This window comes from Myotis brandtii, unplaced genomic scaffold (genome assembly GCF_000412655.1).
Source record: "Myotis brandtii unplaced genomic scaffold, ASM41265v1 scaffold500, whole genome shotgun sequence".
NCBI lineage: Eukaryota > Metazoa > Chordata > Mammalia > Chiroptera > Vespertilionidae > Myotis > Myotis brandtii.
The window spans coordinates 1,254,711-1,272,436 of NW_005369062.1; the positions used below are offsets into that span (position 1 = coordinate 1,254,711).

Consider the following 17,726-nt stretch of genomic DNA (forward strand, 5'->3'; position numbering starts at 1 on the left):
AAATTTTTGTGCACCGGGCCTCTAGTTTTAAAATAAAAGTTCCACCCCTTGTAGGTTCCTCATTGTAACAGGGGCATCTTTGGGGCAAAGGGGAAGTGAAGTATGCTTTGTCCCTGCTCCGCACCTTCTCATGTTTGCTAAGATGATTCTGGCCCCACATTGGGTCTGGCCTGGCCTATTTAAATCTCTGAGCCGGCTCTCCCAGGATTTCAGTTAGTTTCTCCTCTTCAGCTGGTGAGGAGGATGTTCTAGCAAGAGGCAAGTGTGTGGGGGCTGATTTCTGATCTAAAGATGAGAGGGTGGTGGGGGGAAGCAAAGATATGAACATTGCAGCAGCCTGGCCTGGCCTCTGTCTGCTGTGCTTGGGCCCCAGCTCAGTCATCCCACAGACACCTGCCAGGGAGCGGCCCCCAGGGGAGTTGTTCCTGCCAAAGGGCCCCACAGAGTGTCGTGACTGCAACAGAAGGGAGACGGGGTGGAGGACCGGAGCTTCGAAGTGGCTGAGGGGAGGGTCTTCAGGCCCATATCCTAGCTGGGAGGCTTGGGGCGCAGAGTGTGGTGTGTTGGGACCTGGTGGGCAGTAGCCAGGGTTGGGAAGGAGCACGGTGGGAGAAGGCACACCATTCTTCACACTGCAGGGTCACCAGAGCTTCATAACAGCTCAAGCGGGTGGTTATCTATGATGGGAAAGAGAACCAGAGAGAAGACCCTAGCTTCTACCCAGGTCTCTTCTGCTGCATCTTCTCTCAACGTGCCTCCTCTCAGAGCTCACCCTCAGGATCCTGTCCAGATAGAGACAAAAACCTGAACAGACACAGGGAAGCAGGGTCATGGTGCTTGCTTCATATTGCTGCTCTAGACAGCCCATTCCCCTGGGAACACTCCACCGAGTACCCACAGGAATGCCTCTACCCAGACCAGGAATTTGATGACAGGGATCACAATCTGAGCACTTATGTCCTCAAGGCACCTACTGAGTTCAGAAAAATAGATGAAAAACAGTGTGGGGGCGGGGGGAAGAAGGGGGGGGCAAAGTCAGGTGAAGCGCTTCACAAAACTCAACCGACAGGTGAAGGCCATCTTGCCAAGGAAGCCCGGGCACAATTCCACCCCCACCCCCAAGTTTCATGGGAAAGAGAGTCCACCTCAAGAGACCCCTAGCCTGTGGTTTTAGGGAAAGAGGGTATCAGCTGCCTTCACACAGGGAGCAAGTCACCTTGAAAGAACAGGCCACTGGGCTGCACAGTGGAGACAGGGTAAGCACCAGCCTCAGGACGGTGTCCACCCCCAGGGCCACAGCGCACAGCCTGCCCTTGAGCCTGGCATGGACAGCCTCACAGCTGCGAGAAAGAAGGGATGGGGACACAGGTTGATCAGTACAGCAGTCTCAACTGAAGAGATTGTGGTTGGCTTCTTTTTAATACCAGGATAATAATAAGGAAGGGGTTCATAGATTGCTTTCTTTCTACTTCAAAATAGCATTTATCCAATGGGTTCAGATTCCACAGATTCTTATTTTTAAAAACTCTGGGATCTAAGTGGAAAGTGCTGCTCACCAGATTATGAGAGTGTTGGGTCCCAAGTCCCCCAGGCTCCAGGTCACAGGCACCCAAACCAGCCCATTTCCTGAGAACAAAATCAACTACAGAGCCCCCTCTCCCCCTCCTTCTAGCCTAGAGAACGAACTCTGCTGAGACTCCCACCTCCTGGGTTAGCATCTCTCTCCAATGATTCTGACCTCTCTAAGGATCCTGGCTGATGGTTTCTTGGGCTGATATAGTGTTTTCTTCCTTTTAGGGAGAAGTAGAGTAAGAAGGGATAGAACTTTACTTCCTCTGCTGAACTCCTCTGCTTCTTCCTCCCTCTGCATGTCTCACCCCAGGCTATATAAAAGTTCTTCACCCAGTGTTACCTGGCCAGGCCCCATGGCCCATCCCCCTCAGCATGCCCCTATTGCAAGTGGCCCAGACCTGGCTGCAGACTACACCCCAGACCTTGAGGAACACAGTGTCCCTACAGTGAGCACATTGGAAAATGAAATCATTCTTTCATGAAGCCAAAGAAAGAAAAGAAACCAGAGAAAACAACAGTTGAGAGCTATAATGAAATCAAGGGATTCTACAGACAGAAAGAAGCATCTAATCTAAGGCTCTCATTTTTTAAATAAAAAATAAACTTTTTGTTTTTACAGAAGCTATAATTGTGCAAAAATTAGGAAACACCAATGAACAAAAAGAAAAAATTTGGAGTTCTAGTCAAGATGATAGAGTAGGTAGATGCTGTGTTTGCCATCTCCCATGACCACATCAAAATTACAACTAAATAGAACAACCATCCTTGAGAACCACCTGAAGACTAGCTGAACGAACTACTATAACTAAGGATATGAAGAAGAAACCATGTCAAGACTGGTAGGAGGGACAGAAATCTGAAAGTGGCTGGCATCACACCGTATGTGGTGGCTGAGAATCAGGAGGGAGCTCTTTCTGGGTTTTGTGGCTCAAGGCACCATGAGCAGCAATGTCTCCTGTGACATCCTCTGCGAGGCAGTGCGGGAAGTCCTGCACGGGAACCAGTGCAAGTGCTGGAAGTTTTTGGAGACTGTGGAGCTGCAGGTCAGCTTGAAGAACTATGACCCTCAGAGGGACAAACACCCTGGGTTACCTCAGGCTCAATTCCACTCCCCACCCCAAGTCTCAGTATGTGTTCTGGGAGACCAGCAGCACTGTGACAAGGCCAAGGCTGTGGATATCCCTGACATGGACATCAAAGCATGAAGAAACTCAACAAGAGTAAGAAACTGGTCAAGAAGCTGGCTAAGCAGTATAATGACTTTTTGGCTTCAGAGACTTCTGGTCAAGCGGATCCCACGAATCCTGGACCCAGGCCTAAGTAAGTCTGGCAAGTTCCCTTCCTTGCTGACTCACAATGAGAGCACAGCAGCCGAAGTCAATGAAGTGAAATCCACAATCAAGTTCCAGGTGAAGAGGAGGTGTGTGTCTGGCAGTGGCTCTTGGTCATGTTAAGATGACAGATGATGATAAGCTTGTATACAACAGCTACTTCACTGTCAATTTCCTGGTGTCGTTGCTCAAAAAGAACTGGAAGAACATTAGGCTTTATACACCAAGAGCATCCTGGGCAAGCCCCAGTGTCTGTACTAAGGCACAGCTTAATAAACCATACTACTACCATTAACAAATAAAAGAATCAGGAGGGATATCTCAGCTTCAAAGGTCCCCACTGAGGATCAAGGGGTCCCAGCCCACACTGGGCTCCCCAGTCCAGAGCACCAGTGCCAAGAAGAGGAGACCCCACAACACCTGGCTGTGAAAACCAGAGGAAATTGTGGCTGACTGAGACGGAGGGCCCCTGGAGTCCGAGGCACACTTTTAAAGCCCATGCATAGACTTAATCACTTATGGAATCACTTATTCTGAGCCTGAGTAACAGCTTGAAAAGCTCCAGGGACATACGGAGAGGAACTGAATTATCTGGCTTCAGAGTGATGGCTTGAGGAGCAGCTCTCCCAGACAGAAGTGCAGGTAGGTGCCACTGTTCCTTTTCTAAGCCCTCCACCCACTCGGCCTGCAGGCACAGGCTGGTGCCATATCTGAGTCTCCATCAAACTGGCTAGCACCCCTCACACCACCCTGGTGATTACCTGAAACCCCTGCCCCACCCAACTCATACACAGGCCCAAACTTCCTTCAGCAGCAGTTCCTCACAAGTAGCCAGCCACCACCACTCTGTGGACTTCCCTGAAATCTATGAAAGGTCCACAAAACCCAAACACAAAGTGGCTGGCCTCGGTGTGCCATGTGCCTCTTGCTAAGTGGCCCCCAGCCTGGCACTGGTGGCAACTGGTTTCAGTTCAAAGCATAGCCTCTCCTAGGTACCTACAAGCTCAGCACAAGCAGCTACCAGCACAGGCAGATCACTTTGTTTCTCCTACCAGGCGGCCCTGGGAGGGGCACAGGCAGCGGCTGACCTGGGCCTACACCAGAGAACTTCCTAAGAGGGCTCGGAACCGACACACACGGTGGCCAGTTTCAGACCATACCTGCACACCACCCAATTAACTTTACCAATGACACACCCAAAAGGTGGATTAAGCAACAAAGCCCTGCTAGAGCAAATTCCACTCTGTGAGGCCAGACCCCATACAACAACTTGTCTGCTATAGTCACGGCCACTCCACACAGCCAGTTAGCCTGAGGGTCAATCCCACCCACTGATATGCCAACAGCAATCAAGGTTCAACTACAACAGGAGGGCACACACAACCCACACTAGGGACACCCCTGGAGCACTGTGCTCAGGTGAACAGGGAGACTGCACCACTGGGCCCCACAGGATACCCATTACACATAAGGCCACATGGCCATGACTGGGAGATGTAGTAGGACCACCTACATAGGGAGGCAGCCAAAATAAGAAGACAAAGAAACATGTCTCAAGTAAAAAAAAAAAAAAAAAAAAAAAGGAAGGACAAAACTCCAGAAAAACAACTAAACAAAATGGAGGCAGCAAGCAATTTAGCAGATATGGAGTTGAAAACACTGGTTATAAGAATGTTCAATGAACTTATGGGAAGAATAGATGAACTCACTGAGAATTTATACAAAAAGATAGAAACCAGAAAAAAGAACCAGTGAAAAATGAAGAGTATAATAACTGAAATTAAGAATACAATGGGAGGAGTCAATGGCTGATTATATTAAGCAGAGGCACTGAATCAGTGATTTAGAAGACAAGGTAGCAGAAAACACCCAAGTGGAACAAAAAAAAGAAAAAAAGAATTTAAAAACATGAGGCTAGCTTAAGGGACTTCTGGGACAACACCAAGCATACCAACATTCACGTCATGGGGTGCCAGAAGGAGAAGAGAGAGAGCAAGGGATTGAAAACCTATTTGAAGAAATAAAGACTGAAAACTTCTTTAACCTGGCAAAGGAAATAGACATACAAGTCAAGGAAACATCGAGAGGTCCAAACAAGATAAACCCTAAAAGGTTAAAGACAAAGAGAAAATGTTTAAAGTGGCAAGAGAAAAGATGCTTCTATAAGACTGTCATCATAAGAAGAAAACTGAAAAATACACAAACACATGGAGGCTAAATAACATGCTATTAATAATGAATGGATTAATGAGATAAAAATAGAAATCAAAAGATGCCTACCTGAAAAAATGATAATGAAAACACAATGACCTAAAAAATCTATGGGACATAGCCAACACAAGTTCTAAGAGGAAAATTCATAGCAATTCAGGCTTACCTCAAGAAACAAGAAAATTCTCAGGAGGCAGTCAATCGGTGATTCTCTCTCATCACTCTCTCTCTCTCTCTCTCTCTCTCCCTCTTCTCTCCTCTCTGAAAAAATTTATTAGAAGAAACAAAAAAAAAATCTCAAATGCACTATCTAACTTTACATCTAAAGGAACTAAAATAAGAACAACAAACAAAGGGCAAAGTGGGCAGAAGGAAGGGAATAATAAAAATCAGAGCGAAAATAAACCAAAAAAAAGAGTCCAAAAAAATACAAAAGGTCAATGAAACCAAGAGGTGATTCTTTGAAAAGATAAGCAAAATTGATAAACCTTTAATCAGACTCATCAAGGAAAATGAGAAAGGACCGAAACAAGTAATATAAAATGCAAGAGAAGTGAAACTGACACCACAGAAATACAAAGCATTATAAGAAATTACTAAAAACAATTATGTGTCAATGAATTGCACAATCTGGAAGAAATGGATAAATTCCTAGAAACACAACCTTTGAGACTGATCCAAGAAGAAACAGACAATCTGAACAGACCAGTAACTACTAATTAAATCAAATCAGTAATCAATAAACTCCCAAAAAACAAAAATCCTGGATCAGATGGCTTCACAGGTAAATTTTACCAAGTATTCAAAAAATAATTTACACCTATTCTCAAACTATTTAAAAAGTTGAAGAGGAGGGAATGCTCCTAAGTTCATTTTATGAGACCAGCATTACCTTGATTCTAAAACCAAAGACATTACAAACAAAATTATAGGCAATATCCCTGATAAAATAGTTGCAAATATCTTCACTAAAATATTAGCAAACTGAATTCAGCAATATATTAAAAAGATCAAGTTAGATTTATTCCTGGAATGCAAAGTTGGTTCAATATTCACAAATCAATTAATGTGACACACCAAATAAATGAGGGATAAAAATCTTATGATAATATCAGTAGATGCAGAAAAAGCTTTTGACAAATATAGCATCTATTTATGATAAAAAAAAACTCTCAGCAAAGTGCAGGTAGAAGGAGCATACCTCATCATAATAAAGCCATATATGACAAACCCACAGCTAACATCATACTCACTAGGGAAAAGCTAAAATCATTTTTCTTTAAGGTCAGGAACAAGACAAGAATGTCCACTTTCACCACTCTTATACAACATAATATTTGAAGTCCTAGCCACAGTAATCAGACAAGAAAAAGAAATAAAAGGCATCCAAATTGGAAAGGAAGAAGTAAAAATGTTATTTGCAGATGACATACTATAGAGTGTCCCAAAATCCACACAAGATTTGCAATTGAATTTTGGGACACCCTATATAGAGAGAGAGAATCCTAAAGATTACCCCAAAAAGCTATTAGAGCCTAGCCACAGTGACTCAGTTGGTTGGCCCAAAAATCTATGGTACCAAACAGGTTGCCAGTTCAATTCCTGGTCAGGGTACATACCCAGGTTGTGAACTCAATCCCCAATTGGGACACGCACAGCTGATTGATGTTTCTCTCTCACATCAATGTTTTTCTCTCTCTCTCTCCCTCTAAGCATATCCTTGGGTGAGGAATATAAAAAAAACACAACACTATTAGAGCCCTGGCCTGTGTTCTTCAGTGGTTAGAACATCAGCCCATGCACCAAAGGGTTCAATTCCCAGTCAAGAGCACATACCTGGGTTGCAGGTTCGATCTCCAGCCCCAGGCAGGCCGCATGCTAGAGGCAACTAATCAATGTGTCTCTTTCACATCGATGTTTCTCTCTCTCTCTCTCTCTCTCTCTCTCTCTCTCTCTCTCTCTCTTCCTCTCCCTTCCTCCCTTCCACTCCCTAATAATCAATGGAGCTCGGCTGGCGTGGCTCAGTGGTTGAGCATCGACCTATGAACCAAGAGGTCACCAGTTCGATTCCTGTCCAGGGCACATGCCTTGGTTGCAGGCTTGATCCCCAGTGTGGGGTGTGCAGGAGGCAGCTGATCAATGTTTTTTTCTCGTCGATGTTTCTATTTCTATCCCTCTCCCTCAAAAATCAATTTAAAAAAAACCTGTTAGAACTGATCCATTCAGCAAAGTAGCAGGATAAAACATTAATAGTCAGAAATCAGTTGCATTTTTATACACCAATAACAAACTACCAGACAGACAAATTAAGAAAACAATACCATTTGCAATCGCAAAACCTAGTAATAAATTTAACCAAGGAGGTAAAAGACCTATACTCAGTGAATTATAAGACATTGAAGAAAGAAACTCAAGAAGACACAAATAAATAGAAGGAAGAATTAACATCATTAAAATGTTCATACTATCCAAAGCAATGTATATATTCAATGCAATCCCCATCAAAATACAAATGGCATTTTTCACAGTATAAGAACAAATAATCCTAAAATTTATATAGAATCACAATATACCCCTTATAGCCAAAGCAATCTTGGGTGGGTATCCTCCCATGCACTGAAGGGTTGCCCGTTCCATTCCCAGTCAGGGTAGTGCCTGGGATGGGGCTCGATCTCCAGTAGGGGGCATGCAGAGTGCAGCCTATGGATGTTTCTCTCTCACATTGATGTTTCTTTTTCTCTTTCCCTCGCCTTCTCTCTAAAAAATAAAATAACAAAAATCTAAAAAAAACAAAACAAACCAAAGTTGGAGGTATCACACCACCTGATATCAAGGCTGTAGTAATCGTAACAGCATGATAATATGTAAACACACACATAGATCAATGGAAAAGAATAGAGAGGACAGAAATAAACTCATACCAATTTGGTCACTTAATATATGACCAAGGAGGGAAAATGTATAATGTGGTAAATAAATGGCGCTGGGAAATCTGGACAGATACATGCAAAAAAAAAAAAAAAGAAAGAAAGAAAGAAACCAGACCACCTTCTTACACCATATACAAGAATAAATTCAAAATGGATAAAAGACTTAAATGTAAGACTCAAAACCATAAAACTCCTAGAAGAAAACACAGGCAGTAAAATCTCTGACATTGGTCTTAGTCCTATGTTTTTGGATATGTTTTCTCAGGCAAAGGAAACAAAAGAATAAACAAATGGGGCTACATCAAACTAAAAAGTTTTTGCACAGCAAAAGAAGCCATAATAAAATGAAAAGGCAACTTACTGAATGGGAGAAGATATTTGCCAATGATATATCCGCTAAGGGGTTATTATGCAAAATACATAAGTAACTCATACAAGTTAACAATTTTATTAAAAAATGGGCAGAGGACCTTAACAGGTATTTCTCCAAAGAGGACATACAGATGGCCAATATGCATGAAAAAAATGCTCAATGTCAACCAATCATCAGAGAAATGCAAATTAGAACCACAATGAGATATCACGTCATACCTGTCAGAATAGTTATCATCAATACATCAACAAACAACAAGTGTTGTCAAGGATATGGAGAAAAGGGAACCCTTGTGCCCTGTTGGTGAGATTGCAAATTGGTGCAGCTGCTAGGGAAAACAATATGGAGATTCCTAAAAAATAAATAAATAAACAATAGAACTACCATATGACCCAGCAATCTCATTTCTGGGTGTTTATTGGAAGAAATCCAAAACACTAATTCAAAAAGATATATGCATTCTTATATCTATTGCAACATTATTTACAGAAGCCAAGAAGTGGAAGAAACCTAAGCATCCATCAACAGACTGTTGGATAAAGAAGTGGTACATATATACTTGGCCATAAAAAAAAGAATGAAATTTTACCATTTCTGCAACATGAATGGACCTAGAGGGTATTGTGCTAAGTGAAAGAAGTCAGACAGAGAAGACAAATAGCATAAGATTTTACTTATATGTGGAATCTAAAAACAAAAATAAACAACAACAACAACAAAAATAAACCAGACAGAAACATAGATACAGAGAACAAACTGATGATTGACAAATTAGGTGAAGTTTGGGGGCACAGGGGGGAAAGGATTAAGTACAAATTGTTAGTTATAAAATAGTAGTGAGGATATAAGTTACAGCATGGGAAATATAGTCAATCCTATATAATAAAAGAGAAACATACAAATTAACCATCCTTCTGCTATGCTCAAGCCACACCCACAAGCCAATGAGGGGTGATTATGCAAATTAACCCAACAAAGATGGCGGGTAATTTGCATACACAGAGCTGAGTGGGAGAGCCAGCAGCTTGGGGGGGATGTGGCTCCCTCGGTCGGGAAAACCCAGAGTGTGGGGAGCACCAGGAATTCTGGGAATAGTAGTTTTGGTGGCAGCTCCAGGACCAGAAGCGGAAGCCCAGAGTGTGGGGAGAACCAGGAATGCTGGGAATCGTAGTTCTGGTGGCAGACGGATCTCCTAGACACTAGAGCAGTGGTTCTCAACCTTCCTAATGCCTCAACCCTTTAATACAGGTCCTCATGTTGTGGTGACCCCCAACCATAAAATTATTTTTGTTGCTACTTCATAACTGTAATTTTGCTACTGTTATGAATCATAATGTAAATATCTGATATGCAGGATGTATTTAGGCGATGCCTGTGAAAGGGTTGTTCGACCCCCAAAGGGGTTGCAACCCACAGGTTGAGAACCACTGCACTAGAGCAAAGTGAGCCTGGAGCAAGTTACTGTTGCGGTTGGGGATGGAGGGAAAGCAAAGGTGAAAGACGTAAGTAAAATCAGAGTGTCTAGGAAAAATGAAAGGGAAGATATCCTAAAACTTCCAGGAAATCTCCACCAATGGAGGAAAGAAAAGAAAATGCCTCTATTATTCTGTGAGCAACAAACCAAACTGGGTTGGGGGGTCTCAGACAATTCACTCATATGATTGCAAAGACAGACAGTAACTCCCGGATTGGAGAGGGCTCCCCTGAGGGCTCCCAGATTGGAGAGGGTGCAGGTCAGGCTGAGGGATCCCCCCACCAGTGCATGAATCTTTGTGCACCGGGCCCCTAGTAATATTATAATAGCTATATGGTGCCAGGTGAGTACTAGAGTTATTGGGAAGATCACTTCAAAAGTTATATAAATGTCTAACCACTGTTCTGTACACATGAAACTAATATAACAGTAATTGATATGTCAACTGTAATTGAAATTTTTAAAAATTTATAAAAGAAAAAATGTTGACATTTTCTGTGGTAGCACTCAGAGACGACAAGTGTCCACATGCTCAGGCCTTGGCCACACCTCCCTCAGGTTTCTGTGTCCATGCTCTAGAGGCTCAGTCACTCTGTGACGTGAGGACCCAGATGTTAGAGCCAGGCAGTGTGCTTGCCAGCACAGGTTCTGTAAACAGACGGGTTGATGTGGCGCTGTGAGGGTGAGGTACCCGGGAATCTAGAAGGTGGGGGGCTCTCCATGGCCTGAAGGAGCTCACCTTGGTCAGGCAGCCTCAAGCATATCTCCATTAGGAAGCGACAGTATTGAGGAGCCATACTCTCCCCACACCCCTAGCCTGGGTCTTTCCCGGTGTGCTTTGCTGAGAACAGCCTCTTGCATTTACAGCAGGAGGCTGCAATGCAGATGCTAATCTGTGCCAGGTCTCCTGGACACTACAGAGCATCAGCACACACCTTTTCCTATGGGTGTGGGTGTAGCAAAAATTCCATCGTAAGGCAGGTACTGTTCTGGAGCCTGATATCTTCATTTAATGAAATAGTGCAACTTTCCTTTCCCACAGACATTTAGAGACGGCAGAGTTTTCAGGTCTGAACAGCTTTCTTGTACAGATGCTCCATCATTTATTAACTTGTCTCCTATCTTTAATGCTACCATGAGCAACCTGTTTTCTATATCTTTTATTATTCCTTAGCATAAATTCCAAGGATGATTATACAAATGTTAAGGCTTCTAAGAAACTGACTTTCAGAAAGGTGACTGCAGTGTAGGACAGAGCCTGCCTTCCCTAAAGGCGGTGGCCAGGCCCCGCTGGGAGGGCCTCACCTCTCTGTGCCTCAGTGTCCATCTGTAAATGGGTGTGATAGCCGTGCTGTCCTCGGAGGGACCGTGAGGACACACCCGGCAGCGCTGAGGGTGGCCCTGGACACCTCGGTGTCCTGTGGGGTCGGTTGCTGTGGCTGCTGTTGTTCAGTCCCCTGGCTTAGGGAGGAGGAAAGAGCTGCTGGGAGCAAGGAATTGGAAGGGGCAGATCAGAAGAGAGCTCAGCCCTCCTTCCCTGCTGTTCCAACACGCTTCCAGATGATTCCAGCTGTCTCCTTAGTGATTATTTACCTTTGTGCACTCATTATTTCCAGAAACCTGGGTAGTGGCGAGGTGGGCTATCCACGGTGCCCCGTGCCCTCCGGCTGACTTCCCTCGGCCCCTGTTCCTCCTCTGCGACACTGGCCTGCCAGTGCTCACCAGCTCCCCCTATCACTGGCCACCGCAGCAGGAGGGCACACAGCCACGCCAACCCCAGGCTGTGCACAAGGCAAACTGGAAACAAAAGCTCCTTGTGAGGACCAGGCTCTCCTTTTCCACCAACCTGCTCCTCTCAGTGGCCTTAGTCCTCGTGACATCAGTTTTAGGTCATTCCTGGGAAGATTCAATCCTGTGGCTGCTCAGATATTTTCAGATGAAACATAAGCGACATGAAAATGAAAGGCTACTGGTACAACCTAGCTGGGAATGTCAACCCAGCCGGGACGCATAAAGGAGAAATGGATGCCTGGTGCGCTGGGGCCACTGCTGGCTCAGAACCACCTGCTGCCTCTGGACAGGGTGAGGGATGCCCAAATGGGAGCGAAGTCTTCCTCAGTGTGAGGCCAGGGAGCTGGCTGCCGGAGCACAGGCCCGCCCAGCTCAGGACCCCGCAGTGCGCACAGATTTCACCTTCTTCCCCAACCGGGCCTTTACCAAGACGGCCTGGCTGGAGCCCTGGGCTGTGGCCCGCCCCCTCGCAGGAGGTGCGCCTGAGACAGAGAATGAAGGAACGGCAGAGGGCGCACTGCCTGGGACTTCTCCAGCCCCGCCCCTCCGTGGGATGAAATCCCCTGGGCTCCCAGAGCCTCTGCTTTCGCAAGTTGCATGCGTGACCGTTCTGGGCATGTGCTCAGCGAGGGCAGGCTCTGCGCCGCTCCTCTTGTACCTCAGGCCCCCCGCACAGGCGCTGAGTGCGTGTCCGCTCATATGTGAGCTAACTCCTGCTTCAGAGCGTAGGAAACATACCGAGATGCTTAGAGAACATATCGGTTGCACATTTTTAAAAAAATCACTAAAGACCCCACTTAAACCTCAGCTGTATCGAGCTATTGCCCGTCTCAGGGCAGTTTGACACGCTCTGCAAAGAACTCCAACTGGGCCTTGTTTATGAGGAGCAAATGCTTTGTTCCATGTCCCCTGGGAGAGCTTTAAGAACTCCAGCCCTGCCTGGCCAGCGTGCTCAGTGGCTGAGCCTCAACCTATGAACCAGGAGCTCACGGTTCCAGTCAGGGCACATGCCCGGGTTGAGGGCTGGATCCCCAGTGTGGGGCGTGCAGGAGGCAGTCGATAGGTGATTCTCTTTCATCGCTGATGTTTCTATCTTTCTCTTTCTCTCCTTTCCTCTCTTAAATCACTAAAAAGAATAAAAATAAAAATAAATAAAAATAAAAAGAACTCCAGCCCTTTCAAACGTCAAGATTTTGAGTCATGAGAAGTAATCCCCCAGATTTGGCCTGGGGGTCAGTGAGCGAAGGCAGGGCGCCCCAAGGTGCCCGGGGGCAGAGGCAGAGGTGGGGAGGGCACCCACGGCGCTTCCTTCAGAGGCAGACAGCACCACCAGGAGGGGAAGCTGCCGGAGGTGGCGGCTCACAAACGGAGCCCACCGGGTGAACGGAAGGGAGAACTGGATATGGGGGGCTGTAGAGCAGGCTTTGAAAAACAGCTGCAATGCGCTGAGACGTGGGATAGCAGCACACTTTCTGCGAAGAATAGGCCCTTTCATTCTTCAGAAGTGAATGTGTGTCCCCTTCAAAGTTAGTCCGGGGAACCCAGAGTTGTTCCTGTGGCAGCTGCCCGGCCAGCTGGGCACTGGCCAGAGGAGAGAGGAGGGACCTCCCACAGCCCTTGTTCTCTGAGCTATGCTGGGCAAGGACCCCTCTGCCAGGCTTCTGTTAGTGGTCGCCAGCTCTCACCATTTCTCTATGGGTCTGGGAAATGCCCAGAAGAAAGGCTGCAGCTCTGGTGGCTTCCCCAGGAGCATACTGAAGGCCCGCCCCGCCCCCGCCCCGCAGGCCTGATCGGAGCTGTGCTCCGCTGCTGATAAGATTTCTCTCCTAGCCAGGGAGCAATTTCAGGTGCTGCTGTAAATTCCTAAAGTCCAAATTAATGCATATCCTAGAATAAGCCTTTCTTGGTAAAGAGCCCATGTGGCACATTAATAAAATGCAGGCTTGAGAAAAGACTGTTTTGTGCATAGACCACAGTTCCATTAAAGGCTGTCCTTATGACTGTAGATCATTGGTATTCAATTTCTGAACCAACATTCTGTCTGAGGAGACTGTTTTCTGCAATAAATACAATGGAAATTTACAAACAGAAGTTTATAATACCCTCTCGTTCCTTTTCTCTGTCAAGCAGTGTATGTGTGGGGCGTGCAGGAGGCAGTCGATAGGTGATTCTCTTTCATCGCTGATGTTTCTATCTTTCTCTTTCTCTCCTTTCCTCTCTTAAATCACTAAAAAGAATAAAAATAAAAATAAATAAAAATAAAAAGAACTCCAGCCCTTTCAAACGTCAAGATTTTGAGTCATGAGAAGTAATCCCCCAGATTTGGCCTGGGGGTCAGTGAGCGAAGGCAGGGCGCCCCAAGGTGCCCGGGGGCAGAGGCAGAGGTGGGGAGGGCACCCACGGCGCTTCCTTCAGAGGCAGACAGCACCACCAGGAGGGGAAGCTGCCGGAGGTGGCGGCTCACAAACGGAGCCCACCGGGTGAACGGAAGGGAGAACTGGATATGGGGGGCTGTAGAGCAGGCTTTGAAAAACAGCTGCAATGCGCTGAGACGTGGGATAGCAGCACACTTTCTGCGAAGAATAGGCCCTTTCATTCTTCAGAAGTGAATGTGTGTCCCCTTCAAAGTTAGTCCGGGGAACCCAGAGTTGTTCCTGTGGCAGCTGCCCGGCCAGCTGGGCACTGGCCAGAGGAGAGAGGAGGGACCTCCCACAGCCCTTGTTCTCTGAGCTATGCTGGGCAAGGACCCCTCTGCCAGGCTTCTGTTAGTGGTCGCCAGCTCTCACCATTTCTCTATGGGTCTGGGAAATGCCCAGAAGAAAGGCTGCAGCTCTGGTGGCTTCCCCAGGAGCATACTGAAGGCCCGCCCCGCCCCCGCCCCGCAGGCCTGATCGGAGCTGTGCTCCGCTGCTGATAAGATTTCTCTCCTAGCCAGGGAGCAATTTCAGGTGCTGCTGTAAATTCCTAAAGTCCAAATTAATGCATATCCTAGAATAAGCCTTTCTTGGTAAAGAGCCCATGTGGCACATTAATAAAATGCAGGCTTGAGAAAAGACTGTTTTGTGCATAGACCACAGTTCCATTAAAGGCTGTCCTTATGACTGTAGATCATTGGTATTCAATTTCTGAACCAACATTCTGTCTGAGGAGACTGTTTTCTGCAATAAATACAATGGAAATTTACAAACAGAAGTTTATAATACCCTCTCGTTCCTTTTCTCTGTCAAGCAGTGTATTAGTTTCCTTGTTGCTGTTGCAATAAATGACAAACCTAGTAGCTTAAAACAACACAGATATATTCTCTTACAGTGCTGGAAGCCAGGGGTCTGAAATGGGTCTCATGGGGCTAAGATCAAGATGTTAGCAGAGCTCTGTTCCTTCTGGAGGTTTCAGGGGCGAGTCCGTTCCTCACCTGCTCTAGCGCCTGCAGGCCACTTGCACTCCTTGGCTTGTGGCTGCACCGCCCCGACGCCCTCTGTGTCCATGTCTCACCACCCTGTGACAATGCCCTCCTGTCTCCCTCTTATGATGATGTCACCTCTAATAGGTTGGGCCCCCCCTGGATAATCCAGGATACTGTCCCCATCTCAAAAGCCTCACCCTCATGACTTCTGCAAAGTCCCTTTTTGCACATGAAGGTGACATATTCTCAGGTTCCAGGAATCAGACATGGACACTTGGGGGGCAGGAGGGCATTATTCTGCCCAACACAGCAGAAAAAAGGCAGCTCACATAAACTGCTTTCTTCCTGATTTCTCTGATTTATATCATTTCTTATACTTTTTAAAAAGTTATTTATTGATTTTAGAAAGAGAGGGAGGGAGGGAGAAACATCAATTTGTTGTTCCACTTATTTATGCATTAATTGGTTGATTCCTTTTTAATTAATTTTTTTTGAGAAAGAGAGAGAGGAAGGGAGAGGGAGAAACACTGATGTGAGAAACATCAATTGATTGCCTCCCACACACACCCTGACCAGGATCGATCCTGAAACCCTTCACTCTAACCTACTGAACCACACCGGCCAGGGCCATTAGTTGATTCTTGTCTGTGCCCTTAACGGTGATGGAACCCACAACCATGTGCATGGGATGACGCTCTAACTAACTGGCCCACCCGGCCAGGGCCTTATTTCTATTGTTTCAACCCACTGGGAGAGATAGGCCCTGCTAACTCGTCCCTTTCCATTTAGCGTCACGTTCTCTAGGAAATGCACCCACCACCCTGACCTGACTGCCGCCCACAGCCACCCCTGCTCTTCGGAAGCCTCCCTTTCCCAACGTCTTGCCAGCTCTCAGGTGGCACGGCTCTCGGGGAAGAGCCTGCAGTGGTGGCTGGGTCTTCAACGTGGATTTTTGCATGGTTCAGCCTCCCATTTCACATGGGATTTGTGAGCCATGTGTGGACAGTAGCCACCCAGCCATGACCACAGGCAGGAAGAGGGGCGGTGGAGGTACCCCTGAGGGCAGAGGGGCAGGATTTGGAGTGTTTTCCAAGGACTCCTGACTGGCAGGGTGAGCACTGGGCGTCCCAGTCTGTGCATCTGCACAGAGCAAGCGTCGTCACCGATGTGTCCTGGGGAAGAAGTACCAGGCCGAGCCTTACCTTGACCTGGATCCCTCCCAGGCTTCCTCAGTTCCTCCTGGACTCTGCCCAGGTTGGGGCATCACTGCTTAATTTCAAATTATTAAGCAGAAGTCCCATAGGCCCACTGGCCAGAATTTGTTTTTCCCTGTGGATGTGGACAGAACGGCCTCCTTAGCACAGCTGGGGCAGCAAGTGTAGGGCCACTGACTTCCCATCAGGAGCAAAGTCATTTACTTACAACACAGCCCAAGAGTCAATGCACCATCCTAGGATCATGTTTCTCTTCAACACAGGGATCGGGCCGGTTGTGAAAATATATAGACCTGAGGAGGCACAGCGCATTCTGTGAGGGTAGGGTGGTGGCCCTGGGGTGGGGGTGGCCGTTTACCTGCACCCTCCAGGTGAGTGGCAAGTAGCTCCCTGAGCTGCAGTTCCCTTCCTCTCAGAGGATTTTCAAATCCAAATGCTGCAACCAGCCCTGGGTTGCTACTGCTTCTATTTTGTTCCTCTCCAGTCGTCTCAGGTTTTTCTTTCACCAGAATTAGAACAAAGATGCCTTGGAACCTCATGTACTGAGAACAAGAGATGACCACACTGCAGGGAGGGAAAAAGCAAACTGCAGACAGACTTTGTGGGGATGAAGGTATATACACACATATGTTCCTTTTATCTACTCTGTGCATGAAAGTATGAATAGGAAATAGGACATTCAGCAGCACTGCGTACGCCCCAAGGGTGGCGTTAAGTAAAATATTTGCTTCTTTTGCTGTACATTTCGGTACTGTTTGAACTTGAATATTTTTACAATGAGCATATATATAATTTTATGATTTTCCTGCAACCATAAGACACATATAACATTTTAATGAAATGAGAAAAATACTATAGAAGTCTATTTGACATGGAAAGATATTCACAATATATGGAATGAGAAGTTACAAAATGGCAGGAGCAACAAATTCCATTTTCTGAGGAAAGATGTGACAAAATAAAGAGAAAATATCTGTAAGGATGATATTTTAGTGCTCTAAAATGTTAAAAATACTTATCTCTGAGTGGTAGAATTCTTATTGCTTTGGTCTTATGCCTATCCTCACTTTTTAAACATACATTACCTTGTTTAAGGGGGGGTAGTTAAATGAATGCCCCTAACCCCAATGTGAGGTGGGAAACAGTACGGTGTTCCAAGTGACAGGGCCCTGGGCTATTTTCTGGGCCACTGGGGGCTTCTGCTTGACCATCTCTGCCCATTGCTTTGCTCCCTGCCTGTGCTGTGGTCCTGCTGTGCCGTGGCCCTCCCCGTGCCGTGGCCCTCCCCCTGCTGTGGCCCTACTGTGCCATGGCCCTCCCCATGCCGTGGCCCTCCCCGTGCCATGACCCCTCCCCGTGCTGTGGCCATCCCCGTGGCTGTGGCCCTCCCCATGCTGTGGCCCTCCCCATGCTGTGGCCCTCCCCAT

General features: G+C 46.5%; 1 pseudogene; it reads left to right on the forward strand.

Annotated features, from left to right (window-relative positions):
* The first annotated feature begins 2,501 nt into the window (after window positions 1-2,501).
* Window positions 2,502-3,179, forward strand: LOC102254620 (annotated as a pseudogene).
* The last annotated feature ends 14,547 nt before the right edge of the window (window positions 3,180-17,726 follow it).